At 32.5% G+C, this 13844-nt stretch overlaps 1 protein-coding gene across 1 annotated transcript in view; it reads left to right on the top strand.

The window, feature by feature from the left end:
- The first annotated feature begins 86 nt into the window (after positions 1–86).
- Hipk (Homeodomain interacting protein kinase) overlaps positions 87–13844 on the top strand; it is a 138271-nt gene continuing 124513 nt past the window's right edge. Inside the window, exon 1 of the mRNA XM_068767123.1 lies at positions 87–385. The gene's annotated coding sequence lies outside the window, so the exon portion shown is untranslated. The remainder of the gene's footprint in view (positions 386–13844) is intronic.

The following is a 13844-nucleotide window of genomic DNA, read 5'->3' as shown; positions in this document are numbered from 1 at the left end:
GAAACTTGTTTTTTCAAAATGGTAACACTACTGATTTGTTGTCTCATGTCTCGTGCCTCGCAGCTATATTCGTTCAAGTTCGTCGCCTTCGTTCGACGGGCAGTGCGACGTGTACGGGTGCGTGCGAAAGTATGAAGTGAAATCGTACAAATAGTGTGTGAAATGTTTAGTGTTAGTTTTTACTGTGTTATGTATCCAAAATGAGTGCGAACGGTTAACCTAACTTCTTTATTATCGGTCCATACAACTTTATACATTCGTGTCACACGTAACATTTTATATGAACGGTTTCAAAATGGCTGTGTTTTGAAGGACCCTTTGTCCACTTCTTATGTTTCTCCAGCATGGTAGTGGCATCATACGGACATAAATTTAACTTCGGAAGGTGAGAAAGTTTATTTACGGAGTGCACTGCTTACGTCTGATAATAATGTGGTGGAAAATTACTGACACTGTTTTAAAGAGTCGCCTACCTTTCTATGCTTGTGATATCAGACGCTTGCACGCTACGTGTTAGTTTCTAATAGAACTATTTGCTCCTTTTGTAATAGAATGGATGGCGTTGTTACTGGTTATTAATTTACACTGAACATTTTCATATATATAATATCCGTTACGAATATACGCCGATTCACATGCAACGGCTGTTGTTTACCTCGCTGTATGACTATCATAACAAATTAGCTTATTGGAATCCAGTACCCGTTTGTTTTGATAAGCAAATGCCTAATGAGAAATAATTGCATAATCGCTAAAAATGAAATTATACGCAAATAAATTGGCAAAGATATGTAACGGTTAATTTGAAAATTTAACGAAAAAAGAATGTATTAAAATTAAAAAAGGCTATGATTATTTTATTATCTTGTAGAAATATAATTGGTAATATTTTAAAAGGATATTTATATTACAAAGAAGCTGTTGAAGAGTTAACGGTAATTTTATTCTATATTCAAAAATTTCTTTAGTCTTTACTGGGTTTATAATATTACGGGAACATTTGGTTAGGTTCACTGTCGCAAAATCTCTTCAAAATTAACTGAACATAAGTTTTTAGGTTATAACTGGAAGCATTTTGCTTAATATATAGTTTTTTGCCCCTTATACATTTCATAACTATTTGTGTTCTTAAAAAAACTTATTTTTAACTGATTGTTTTTAGATAAGATAATTCCAAATGAATCACCTTGTTAAATAAAGTAGGATTGTGAAGTGTGTGTGAAGTATGTTTCTGAAGCAACTATATTTTTATCAATTTAAAATCATATAATATAACTTATTTTTTTTTGATAGCAAATAACTTATAACTCATATTGTCAGAACAAAATTATGAAATTTCTTTTATTTTCTTTCAACTATCTACAGTGCTGATATGACAGTAAATCAGGACTGTACAAAATTATGCTAAATATCTATTTAGTTTTTCTAAAGAGGAAAGTTAACATTTATTTAATTAATATGTTCAATTAGGAATATTTTCACTTTATGTTAAGTATAAGAATCACACCAAATAAATAATGACTAAAATATGTATCTTATTTAAATTGAGGTTTTAATATTTTTCTATATGATATGATATTCATAACAATAATAAGAAAATGTGTTTGAAAGAAGCAGCACCTAAGTGAAACTGGAAGAATATTTATGTTTCTTTTTAAAATATACACATAATACTTTCAATAAATCATGCAATTTCTTAATACAATTTGACAAACATAATGCAAAAGACTTAGGGTAAATATTTTGAGATTTTAAAATGATAAATCAAGTAAATTATAAATTAATGATTTACTTTGTTACTACTCAATAATATATTAATACATAAATAATACTAATAGACTAAAATTCTATTAAAATATAAAATAGCTTTTTAAGAACTTATGTTTTTTTTCTTTTAGACTGAATAAATATAGGATAGCTGTATAAATATTTGTTTTGTTTATTGGGAACATAAATAAATTTGGCACACTTTCAAAAAATAGCTCTCAATGTTTTGAAGGTTCCAACATGACAGTTGATTTAAGTGTTTTCACAAAACTTAGACATTTGTCAGAGAAATTCTACTTATATCACTCTGCATCCCATTGAAACACTTTGTTAGAGTAATGTGAGAGATATTTTTAATTTTGTATTAAGCTACCAGTATTTCAGGAGGTTTAGGTATTCTGAAATAATTGCAAAGAATATTAAAATAGAGCACATTGAATGTACTATAAAGTTTGAGGTGGGTTATTTAACTTTATATGTGACCAAAGCCTTTTGTATGTTTAATTTATAGTCTCAGTGAATGTGAGCACAAATATAAATAATTAGTGTGCATAAAAAACTAAATAAGGATTTTTTTGTGATAATTAAATTCCAAAAAATATGTAGTGCATTAACTCGGCGACTGTTTCGATCAATTATTACAATTAAAATACTGGTTTATGAGTTGTAACTTTAAAAATAATTGTTGGTAAAAAAATTTAAACATCGCGAAATTAAATACGTAAATTATTAAAATTTCATTTATATGACAAGAAAAATAAATGTGAAGAAAAATACTCTAATTAATCTGTTTATTATTAGTATTTTTAAATTAATACATTTTGTACAAAAGGGAATTAAATACATGTAGATATTTAATATAGTACTTTTTTAACTTTTGCTTGAAATAGGTTATTTCATGCAAAAGTTAAAAAAGAATTTAATTTACTTGATTTATTTGGATTGGAGTTATTTTGTAAAATGTTGACCATATCAAAAAGTGGCTAAGCAGCGGGAAACTACTAAGGTCACCCCAGTCAGACTTCGCTTTCTGATCGTGAAATGTCGGGGGCACCGTTAGCCGGTTCTTCGATAGTCACGGTATAGATAGGGCGACCATAACTTACGACATTTAGTCAAGAATTTAAGAATTTAAATGGTATATAAAATAATGAAAATATAATCGATCCGTAAATAAACTAAAACTAAAACATTGGACATCGTCATTCCAGACATAGCCAATTAACCATAGATTCAAAATAGGACTAGTTGGAAGCGTCCAGCATCTTCAAACGAACTTACCTAAACTTCAGTCCTTGTGGGTGGGTGTCCTATGCTGCGGTTATCGATCTGTGGCCTGGTCTCCACTCCAGAACCTTAAGATACCTATGGTCTTCTACTTTGACCTCTGCGTGTCCTGCCGAAGTACTTTACAATCCGATAGGCTATGTTCGTTACTTTCCACCGTATATGGATCGCCCCATTGCGAGAGTAGAGATCCTGGGCATGGCTCGTAAACTAGGCCTAATTTTTATTCACATAGTATACATATATACTGTTATATGTATGAACAGTTTTAGTACGTAATTAATTGTTTGTTCACAGTGACTTTGTATTTTTCAATTTGACTTATTAACACTCTTAAAAAATAAAAAAAACCATTACTGTAAAGTAATGCGGGAGAATACACTGAGTTCACAAAAATGAAGAATCAAACAGTTATTGTTCTGGGTAGGACGTTTTCGTCCTTTATTGCTTATCTTGAAGTGAACGAACGCTTTACTTGTCTCGTCACTTTATGGTATATAAAAGTTATACGAGTATTCAATGGCCGTTTACTTTGTGACTGCCTTTTAAGCAGCTCCCACTGTATAACTGTTACACAACTGTTAAAATTAAGTATATACATTCATGCTAAGATGTCTGTACTTTTCTATAAAGTTATCAATAAAGATAAAGTAAGTATAATTATTATTTTCTATCATAGATTATCATTTCACTTACACGGAAAGGCTTTTTCATTCCTCGCGTGAAAACACCCACTTCTAATTGGCAAATTCTGATGCAGACAGGTTGTTATTATTAATAAGTTTGGATGTTTAGATGCATATTTATAGTTGAAGTGTTGGATTACAATGGAAAACGTCAAAAAAAACATCCCTAGACTTAAATGGGATGGATAACTATACCGACGGCTCAATAAAAGTACCTGAAGCTTGCTCTGTAATGTCTGGGTCAAAAAAAGCTTTAGGCTAGCTTATGCTATCGAAAAACCAAGCATTGATAATGGAATATTCGAAGAAATTAAATTCGCCATTTTTTCGTAATTTTACCACTTTTATATACAAATACATAGCGCTTAATTTTGCATTTATTGTACCGGGATTTAGACAAAAGATAATACAAGGGCATATGTCGGAAGAGAGCAAAATACATTATTGTGAATATAAATGAAAGTATGCATACATTTCTTCTTTAAGAAAGCCGAGGAGTTATGTTATATATGTATCTCGTATTCATATTTTTTTTTTAAATTCCTTGTAAATGTCTATATTAATATCCAGGCGTGACATCCTAAATTGTTTAATTAAAAACACAATTATTATTTGTCTACAAATCTTATTGAATATATTGAATAATACTTTTTAACTTAATCTAGTAAAATTTAGACCGCGTAACGGTTTGACGAAGGCCCGGTTTTACCACGTAACTTGCTTACTTAAGTTAATTAACTTGGACGGTACTGCGCCTTTTACCTTAACTGCTTTTACGGATTTGTCAAGCCTCAGCCCTAAATAGCTCGCGGAGTCCGAAGATAACTTAATGATGTCTTGTCTTGATATACGAAATATTTATTTTAATTGATTCACTAATTTGACTGTTACACTAGAAGAATATAAGCTGCTTACATCCTATACTATGTGAACATAAAAGTAATAAATAGGAAAAAAGATAAGAAATGGTAACAGAATTCAAAAATAGGATATCATCATCATATCAGCCGGTCGACGCACGCTTTTAAAGCGCAGTCTTCTTACAATCATCTTTACCATGATCGGTCTTGTATTGCCCGCTCCAGTAGCTACCCGTGACGTTGACTATGACGTCCGTCCATCTCGCGGGGGATGAGATATTATGATCCAACAAAATTATAAACACTTTTCTAGAAACATTCATGAATATTTTTTAACTTCTAAAAATAATCTACAAGGTCTGCTTAAATTTTTTGTGTCAGTATTTTTCATTGATGTTATGTTATTAGGTTTCAAAATCTTCAATATTTCAGCAAAACTAGCTTTTAGTATGTTTGGATATAGATGTTATACATTTAAACTTTAAGGGGCACACCTAGTGTGACAGCCAGAAAAAAAGGCGATTTTTGAGAATTAATAAAAAAAAAACTAGTGGATCAATCGTTTTAAAATTTTGAAGGTATATTTATACATGTTTTGAGAATACACAGTATAATTTTTGGAATAATATATTAAATATTTTTGAAATAACACGCGATCTCCGGCGGCGCCAAAAAAAAAAGGCCCTCCACTGCTGGAGTGATTGCAGCCTTCTGCGTTGATAAAACCTAAAAAAAAAAATTCTCGTTAAACAAAAACATATTGTCTGTACGATGACCCTCGGACGAATCAAAAAATCAAAAATTGACAAAATAGCGGCATGTTGAAAAAAAAAGTTAAATTTTACCCAAAATTTTGGTGGTTTTTGGCCTACCAAAATCCGATTTTTGATCAGATCATAAAACTGGAGGGTCATCGTATGGAGAACTATATAGAGAAGATGTGAAAAAAATTTGATAGCGATCGGATCATTTGTCTCCGAGTAATCACTCCAGCAAATTCGAAAAATGCTGTTTCGAGAAAAACGCGTTTAAAGATAAAATGATCGTTTTCACTGTTATAAATGGATTAAAGTCGTACTTACAGCTAATCTGCTATTCCAGGCCCATATGTTTCACCTTCCTCTTCCTCAAAAAGGGCTTGATGAGCTGAAGAAGCTGTCCACAAATTTTTAAAACATCCATCAAAAGTTTGATGGTAAAATTTGCTTGCTAGATCCATTAGTCCGCAAAAAAGATTGATCCCATTTATTCCGACGTCCAAAAGACGCATCACAGCAACAAGACGTCTATTTATTTCAAATACGTTATCGACCTTTGGTCCAGAATTAATGTACGAATTACCACATTCACAAATGTTAGCTATTTTAAACCCCAGGCCTCTTGGACTTGCTTGATTAAAAGTAATTTCCTTGTGACAAGTTTTGCACATCAATAAATTGCTGATACCTGGAGGCTCACAATAGAAACCTGAATCCTATTTGCAAAGGTTGGAAAAGACGGTAGACTCCGAACAGTAGCTCAGGTATGTCCTGTAGCCAATGCAACTACCTAACTGTCGAGCGGCTACTCTTTTAAATGGCTGTAACTCAAAAACTATTTAAGATATCGATTCAAAATTTTAGTATGTTATTTTTAAAGGTATAACCTATCGAAATATGAAAATAAAAAAAAATCGATTTTTTGAAAATTTCACACTAGGTGTGCCCCTTAAGTCGATTAACCTTTCTGTAGCTAAGACTGCTATAGAAGCTATTCATTGATGCATTTATTTGTAAGTGCAAGTACCAGGCAAGAAAATACGTCCGTCAGTCTGACACGCTATTAGTATCACATTCGGTACATATTACCGTGGTATGCAATTTCAGCAACGATTTTGAACCATTAAAATTTATTAACAATTACGACGACAAGTGCTCGTTGCTTCTATATAAAAATGTGCAAGTCAAAATTTGTCCGAAATATTAGGTTGCTAAACTTATTGTTAGTGTATTGGAATACGAAAATATTCATTGTCGTTATTTTAATGCTGGTTCTGCATGTGCCGATAATAGAAGCATTAATTTTGATGTGGCTAATTGTTCGATTATTATTTTTAATTTATTTAACCGCTGCTGTACTATCAATTTCCCCATAGATAAATAAACAAATCGGCTTGTTTTGGTGGGCGTAAATAACGAAGCACCGACGGCGCTACTAGAGAGTTTGAATCGCTGGAGCGTTCGGTAACGCTGTTAGTCGAAAATAAGAAGATTATGTGGTGCTTTGTTTTTCTGAAATTTGTTGTAATGACCAAAATTATGTTAGTAATCTGTGGCTATTTCTTATTACAAATATATTTTGTTATCATCAACATCATCAATTTAGGATATAAGCTATTCAGGTTAGAATATAGACCTTCCCCATAGATTTCCAAATAGACAGACGCTGGATGTAGGCCTCTTATTAGCGATTTTATCGGACATTTATTTTGTTGTATTTGTAATATTCTATTAAATATATTCAAGGTCCAAAAATGTATCGGAAAATTGAAGTAATTATTTAGTTACGGCCATATTATCTTTATCTCAAGTCAATGTAATTTTAGAATTTAAATGTCATTTATTTAAGTTTACATGTTTAAAATTAATTCGTGTACAATCAGAACAAGAAACGTTTTTGTCTATAAGATAAATATATGTGTTGGCCTGATACAATGTTTTTTCATGAAGTACGGTTACATAACATTTTTGTCCACCGATATATCTATTCCGAAAAAGATAAATGGATCATACGTCGTGTCAACTATATACTCGTGGTATGTGTTCCAGTCAGATTTTTCACTATTGATGATAGAAACGTGAAAGTTTTTTCATTTTCCTCTTGTCATAACGGTTTTTGAAGTTACACTAATGGAAACTGCAGAAAATTTTACAATTATCTGTTAATAGTGGCCGATCGAGCTGTGATGCGGTTTGGATTCGGTTTCCAACTTATGAATCTCGGTAGGTTTTGCGCTAATCACACCATGGGGCAATTTAAATATCCAATTCTCCATACGAGGCTTTCAAGAGACCACTCGCTCGAAATCAGTTATTTACTAAGAGCTAAAATCTTCTAGAGCTTTAGAGATATACTCAGGTATATTCAGGTATTAAACGTTTAGAAAAATCTCTTTGCGTTTGGATCCGTTATGGCAGATATGGCCAGATATATGGCCAGACTAGGATCTAGGATCTCTCGTGTGTTCTCGATGTTGGTTAAGACCTCTCTTGGAGAAAGTATACGAGTTGTTCACCCTGCGGGGACTGATAAAGAAATGTTAAATACCGTTTTGATTCTTGGATATGACAATTTTTTTAAGATGTTTTTACACCAAGGATTTAAATTAAATTAAATTTTGTTACAGATCGGAGAAGCTGTAATTTTCCGCCTATGGGTCTTAATAAAAAATAATATAGTGTTTTATCTTGGCAGTGTATTCTATGTCATCATTTTCTTTGTAGGCAAGGTCTGTCGTCGACCCGTATCAAACCAATTTCGCCTGAGATGTGATTTAGGCCGTCCCTAAAACTAAATTAAACACAACATTTCGGCCGGCCGGCCCACGTTGTGGCGCAGGATGTGCTCTATTTACTAATTGCTTGTCTATTCATTGTCTGGATTAGTAAATATGCCTATTTGGTCATTCATGTCAATTGGACGTTTTTTAAACACATGTATTAGATTTATCAAATAATATTGCAATATGCCTCTCCTCCCGTGGTTGCCGTAAGAGTCGGCTAAAATAAAAATATTCGCGGAGGACAGGAAGTAAATAAAAAACTGCCCGTGTCAGCCCGCATTCCTACGGGCATGCGGGTTGTCTTATAACCGATAAAAAGACTAGGCTACCAAACTCCGGCAGCTCGGGGGATACCAGCCCTGGTAAGGTGGTGATACAGGCTGCTTTCAACCTATCACGTTTGAAAATTATAAAGCTTGCCAATGTTCAATGGAGGACGTGCTACGGTTGAAATGATGAATCGTAAAAACAAATTGTTCATTATAACAAAACTTATCTTTTTAAATGTTATCTAATGCTTCAGTATCTTATTAAAATTATAAAACACGTTTTCATAATTTCTAATTTTAGATCAAAAATTTTAATCTCCATAGAAAAAGGACAGATTTCGCACACGCCGTCATTTTATTAATTCAATAGTGTATGACTCCGTACTATAAAATTTTATTGTTCTCTACTTTGTGTATCCCCGCGTTTGAGTAATTTTCATCTCCGCCTATTTTTGTATTCGTCTCGAACACCTTGCCGCCGGTTGTTTTCAAAGTACGGTTAATTTAATTGTTCGTTTGACGAGTTGCTTTAAGTGCGGGTGTTAAATGTACACCATCATTTTTATGTCCGCAAATTGAATTTAATCTCTGTCGATAGAGCCTCGCTTTCTTAATTTATTCGATTAATGTTTGAAGTAATTTCGTAAGTGAACAAAGAGGCCCTTTTTAGAAAACATGAATAAATGTTGATTTAGTTAAAACTGTTATAACGTTCAGATCTATGTTAGAGGCAATCTTGGATAAGCATCTAGTAGTGAATTATCCACAGCTCGAATATTAATTTTTAGTGTTAATATATTTTTATGGGGCATTATTAATAAAATTAGATGTAACAAATATTCAGGATAAAAGGTGGTAGATCGATTATTCAAGCTATTCACGTTAGTGACATTTCAAAGTAAAATGTAAAAACAAAAAAACTGTTTAGGTTTTCAATGTTCTAATATTAATTATATAATATTCGTAAGTGATACGTTGTATAAATTTGCTATATATTTAATAGTTTTAAATATATAATGGCTTTCTTCTTTTAGGCCATAGGTATCTTCAATGTAAAACGCAACTCGCATTATCCTTGAGTTTACGAGTATGCTACTTATTGCCGTTGAATACGCGTCTACTAATTAACGAGAAATATTTTCACTTTTAAAAGTTAACGGAGCGTTTACTAGCTGCGGTTGTTTGTTCATTTTGCTGTTTTGATTCTACGGTGTTTAACATTATTAACATTAGTATCGGTGATAAGAGTAGTGATTGTTCACTTGTTTATTTATCTAAAAGTCATTGGTTTACTTGTGGTACCCTGTGTAAAACGTTTGAGTAGATCTTTATAGAGAAATGAACCTATTTACGTAAAGTCAAAGTGTAGATAATATTTGATTGTTATTTTTAACCACTTTGGGTGAGTGTCTTTGACCATGACCCACCACGTTTAAAGACACGTGTTCTACTAACAACACTGTCACATCATTAATGCTTTATATTGATTCATTTTATAACTCATTACAAATATATATTAATTGCTTTGTGCAACTTGTTATTTTTACTATCGTAGACTAAATAGATTACGTCATTATGGGTTGATAAAATGTTCAATGTTGATTTGATGAAGCAAATCATATAAGATTATATCGGTTTTGTTTTTATTTAACGGCTTTAACGATTTGTACATCTCTTTTGTTTAACCATTAAAATTATCTTTTATGTATCACATGAAAATGTAAAAAATGTATTTATAGGTACATATAGACACTATACTCAAAGCCAAAACTATCAATGTATACATCCACTTAGCTCACGAAACTGCAGTACCACACTAGGCGAGTATGTTTATAGTTCCACAACGATGCAAAGAAATAATTAAAATTATGTATTAACATATATTTTACGTGGAGTAAGTTTGTCGACATCAGTTGAAGCTCTTGACTGAGTATCGCATACAGTTTTATAGTTTAACAAGCGTATAAGGAATCATGGAGCGCGGGCACGCCTGGGGCTCCCCGTTTGAGCTCTCTTCAAACAACACTCAACCTAGTTGGAGGGTAGGCGGCTGTTTGCAATGCGAAGGGAAACTTTGCTCGGGTACTATATTTATTTGCGCACTTTATAACTTGAATATATTAAAGATCGATAATCCGTTTAACAGCGTTAAATTGAGTAATAATGTATCGATTAGGTAATTAAATGCAAAAGGAAATTTATAAAAATGTAATTCATCAATATATAATCATATGTCATGACTATGGAAGAGAAATAATAAATATCCAGACTCCGGAGAGTTTCGAAGGGTTTCGAAAAAAAAACCCAAATTCATATAATGCCAAATCTGGTCAATGCTGAAGTCGGGATTATAGTAATATATCATCCAATATGTCGTTCATCATCATCATTATTTCAGCAGAACGATGTCCACTGTTGGAGAAAAGTATTCCTATAGATTTCCTATATGATCGGTTAAAAGCAGCCCTATCCAGTGTCTTTAAGAACATCCTCGTCTGTCCACTGTGTGGGTGGACTTCCAACCCTATGCTTACCCAGAACAAGTCATTATGGTCAGGTTTAAGATGTAAGTCTGACAAATGACTATCGTTGATTATGTATCAAACGACGAGATTGTTTTTGAATAAACGTTGAAGACTTGTTTCTCTTAAATTATCGTTTAACTGGAAATCCTTTCATCCACTGTTTGTTATTTTAAAATATTAATTTCGTTCATTGGAATCTTTAGTCGAGCACCGTTACAGTCAAATACTGCAATGTATATGATATTTTATGAATTGAATAAAGATATTTTGTTTATTATCATTCTATGTATATACTTGGACGCAGAGATTTCTCCTCGGCATGATGTGGCACTCGGCTAGGAATTCACTGGCCTGCCGCCAATGCTCATAGAGCGTGTCTATATATTTGTTGCGACAAACAATCTCTTACCTTGCTCGCGACTACGGTTTTGTGGAAAAAAACAAGATATGATTTATTGCGATAATACAAAAGTAACGCTCGTTGCGATATATATCAACAACAATGTTATGTAATTCCACGGTAAATGCACGAATCTTATCTAGGATATATTTTGTGCGCGGATTTGCAATCCGCACAATGTCAGTTCGTTAAAGATGTAAACCGCAGTCAGGAACATAATTATTATTTATACAGGATGATTGGTTATAAGTGTAAAAGATTAGAGGGGGGTGGTGAATGCTTGGCTCATTTGCTGTCAAATTAATTTATTTACAGTCTCTCTATAATCAATGGTTTCAGAACTATAAATAAAATTGATAATGTAGTAAGAAGATGCGCTTTCGAAATTGTTTCGCCACTTCTAGAAGTTATTGCTCTGTCGCAGGTTCCTATAAAAATAACACATTTGTATAACATATTTAAAAATAATAGAAATCAGTATAAAACTTTAACGCTTTTTGATGACTAATGAACTATATATTCATCCCTTGATGCCTTTACACTTATAACTATTATATATATATTATATATACTCTGTGGAATTTAGGCGTAATACGCATTGCCACATTAAATTCTTAAAACCATTATTGCATACCATTTTCCCCCACTTCTGCCCAGTGAAATCCTAGTATCTTCGAATAATCGTCCTTATTATAGCACAAATAGTTAAAGAAACGTTTCGTAAATTCTTATGCGTGCTCTCTCATAGAAATCTTAAGTAGCGTGTCTTTTTTCAATACCATTATTCAAATTATTATCCACACAGGATCATTTAGTCACCATTTCTGTACGTCTAGAGAAGAATGCCAGAAGAGCCCAATTTAAAAGAAATTAGAATCAAATTCACTCCCCGACAATGGCATTCTTAATTTAAAAGTTACGAGGGTTCAAAACGCGCCCTGATCCGAGAAATGCTTACACATACTCAGATAGGTTTTACTATCCTTAATGTAGAGCAATTAATCCCAAGCTTTATTGTCCTCTGTACATTAAAAATCCTTAGACTATAATACACAATATTGTTACCAGTTTATGTGTAATAAACTTCTTAAATTTATATCGTTGTAATTCTTATAATCTTACAAGAGGCTACTAACTCCATTCTTGCAAGTTAGAGCTATAGTGGAGGCGGTCACTCGCCGTCAATAACTCCACCGCGTCCGGTTACAGTGTAAGTCTAGATTGTTTAGACGCTCTCGAGTTTCCCGGGCGTGTTGCGTCTCGGCGAATTAATATCGGACACCGGTGATGTCGACGGTAACCCGGTCCGAGTATCGGTGAGAAGGACAAACCTGTGTAAATAGAACCAACCGCTTTAAAAAAAATTATAACCTATTCTAACGAAAACATTCATCGCTGAAACCTTTTTATAATTGCTAGCGGAACCTTTTGTGGGTGCAATTTTATAAAATACGTTTTGGGTAAAATTTACGAAAAAAAAAATGTTCCGGCCAGTTTATATACCTTAAAGAGCTTTAGATAGAAAACATGCATTTTTAATTACGTCCTATTAACCCAGATTTACACTATATGTAGGATATTAATATATATATTAGATGGACCGGAAAGTATTGTTGTTTCTGTCGACATTTTTACAGAAAAAACCTATTGATTTTTACTTCTCCGGCATTGAAAATTTTGTATACTCGTACTAGATGGCAAAAGGTTTCTGATAACGAAGGTGAATATATTGTTGATTAGAAATAAAAGCTTGTTAAAAATGTAGTCGTGTCAATTTATTTAAGAAAGCGACATTATTTTCTGATCCCCCTAATAATATAAAATAAATTTATTATTATCTATATATATTTATAACAATATCAATTTTAATGGTTATACTTTGGAAGTGTTTAGTTAATGAGAGATGTTAATGCGAGCGAATTACGGCTCTATTAAAGTTAAATATGAAAATTATCTTAGGATAGTAAATTCAAAATGGCCTACATTGAGTACTTAAAGATTTGTGCTCTCACCAAATGTTGGTGCGTCTCGCGCAATATGTTTGCTAAATAATATTCTTAACATGGAGTCAGACTCGTTGGACAGTCTTATAAAAAGTTCTGTTGTTCACGAAATCTTGTCAATATCCCAAGATACACATTTTGGACTTGATCTATGAATTTATCATAGTATTACTTATTTACCTAGTTCATATTGTATCAGGAATGTAACCAAGAAAATTGTATCTATATTTAGTAAATTTAGTAGTAAGTTGTACTTATAGTACTTGTAGTAGTTTGTACTTTTGCGGTAGTTTAATATGTTTTAACATAATCATTGTTATCGATTGAAAAGAATTAAAATTATTGTTAAAATGATTGTTTCTATTGTGATTAACTGATAGCCGCTTATCATCATTCCGCATATGATTTTGAGCAAAAACGACGTGCCCAATGTAACTTGTAACTACTCATTTTGAGCATCAATGGGCTGAAAAATTACTTTCCGCGATGGAAGGAATAGCTATAGA

This window comes from Battus philenor, unplaced genomic scaffold (assembly GCF_028537555.1).
Source record: "Battus philenor isolate CCGP_79_NKW_IND1 unplaced genomic scaffold, ilBatPhil1.0.hap1 SCAF_22, whole genome shotgun sequence".
NCBI classification, from domain to species: Eukaryota; Metazoa; Arthropoda; class Insecta; order Lepidoptera; family Papilionidae; genus Battus; species Battus philenor.
This window is presented reverse-complemented; position numbering and strand designations above follow the sequence as displayed.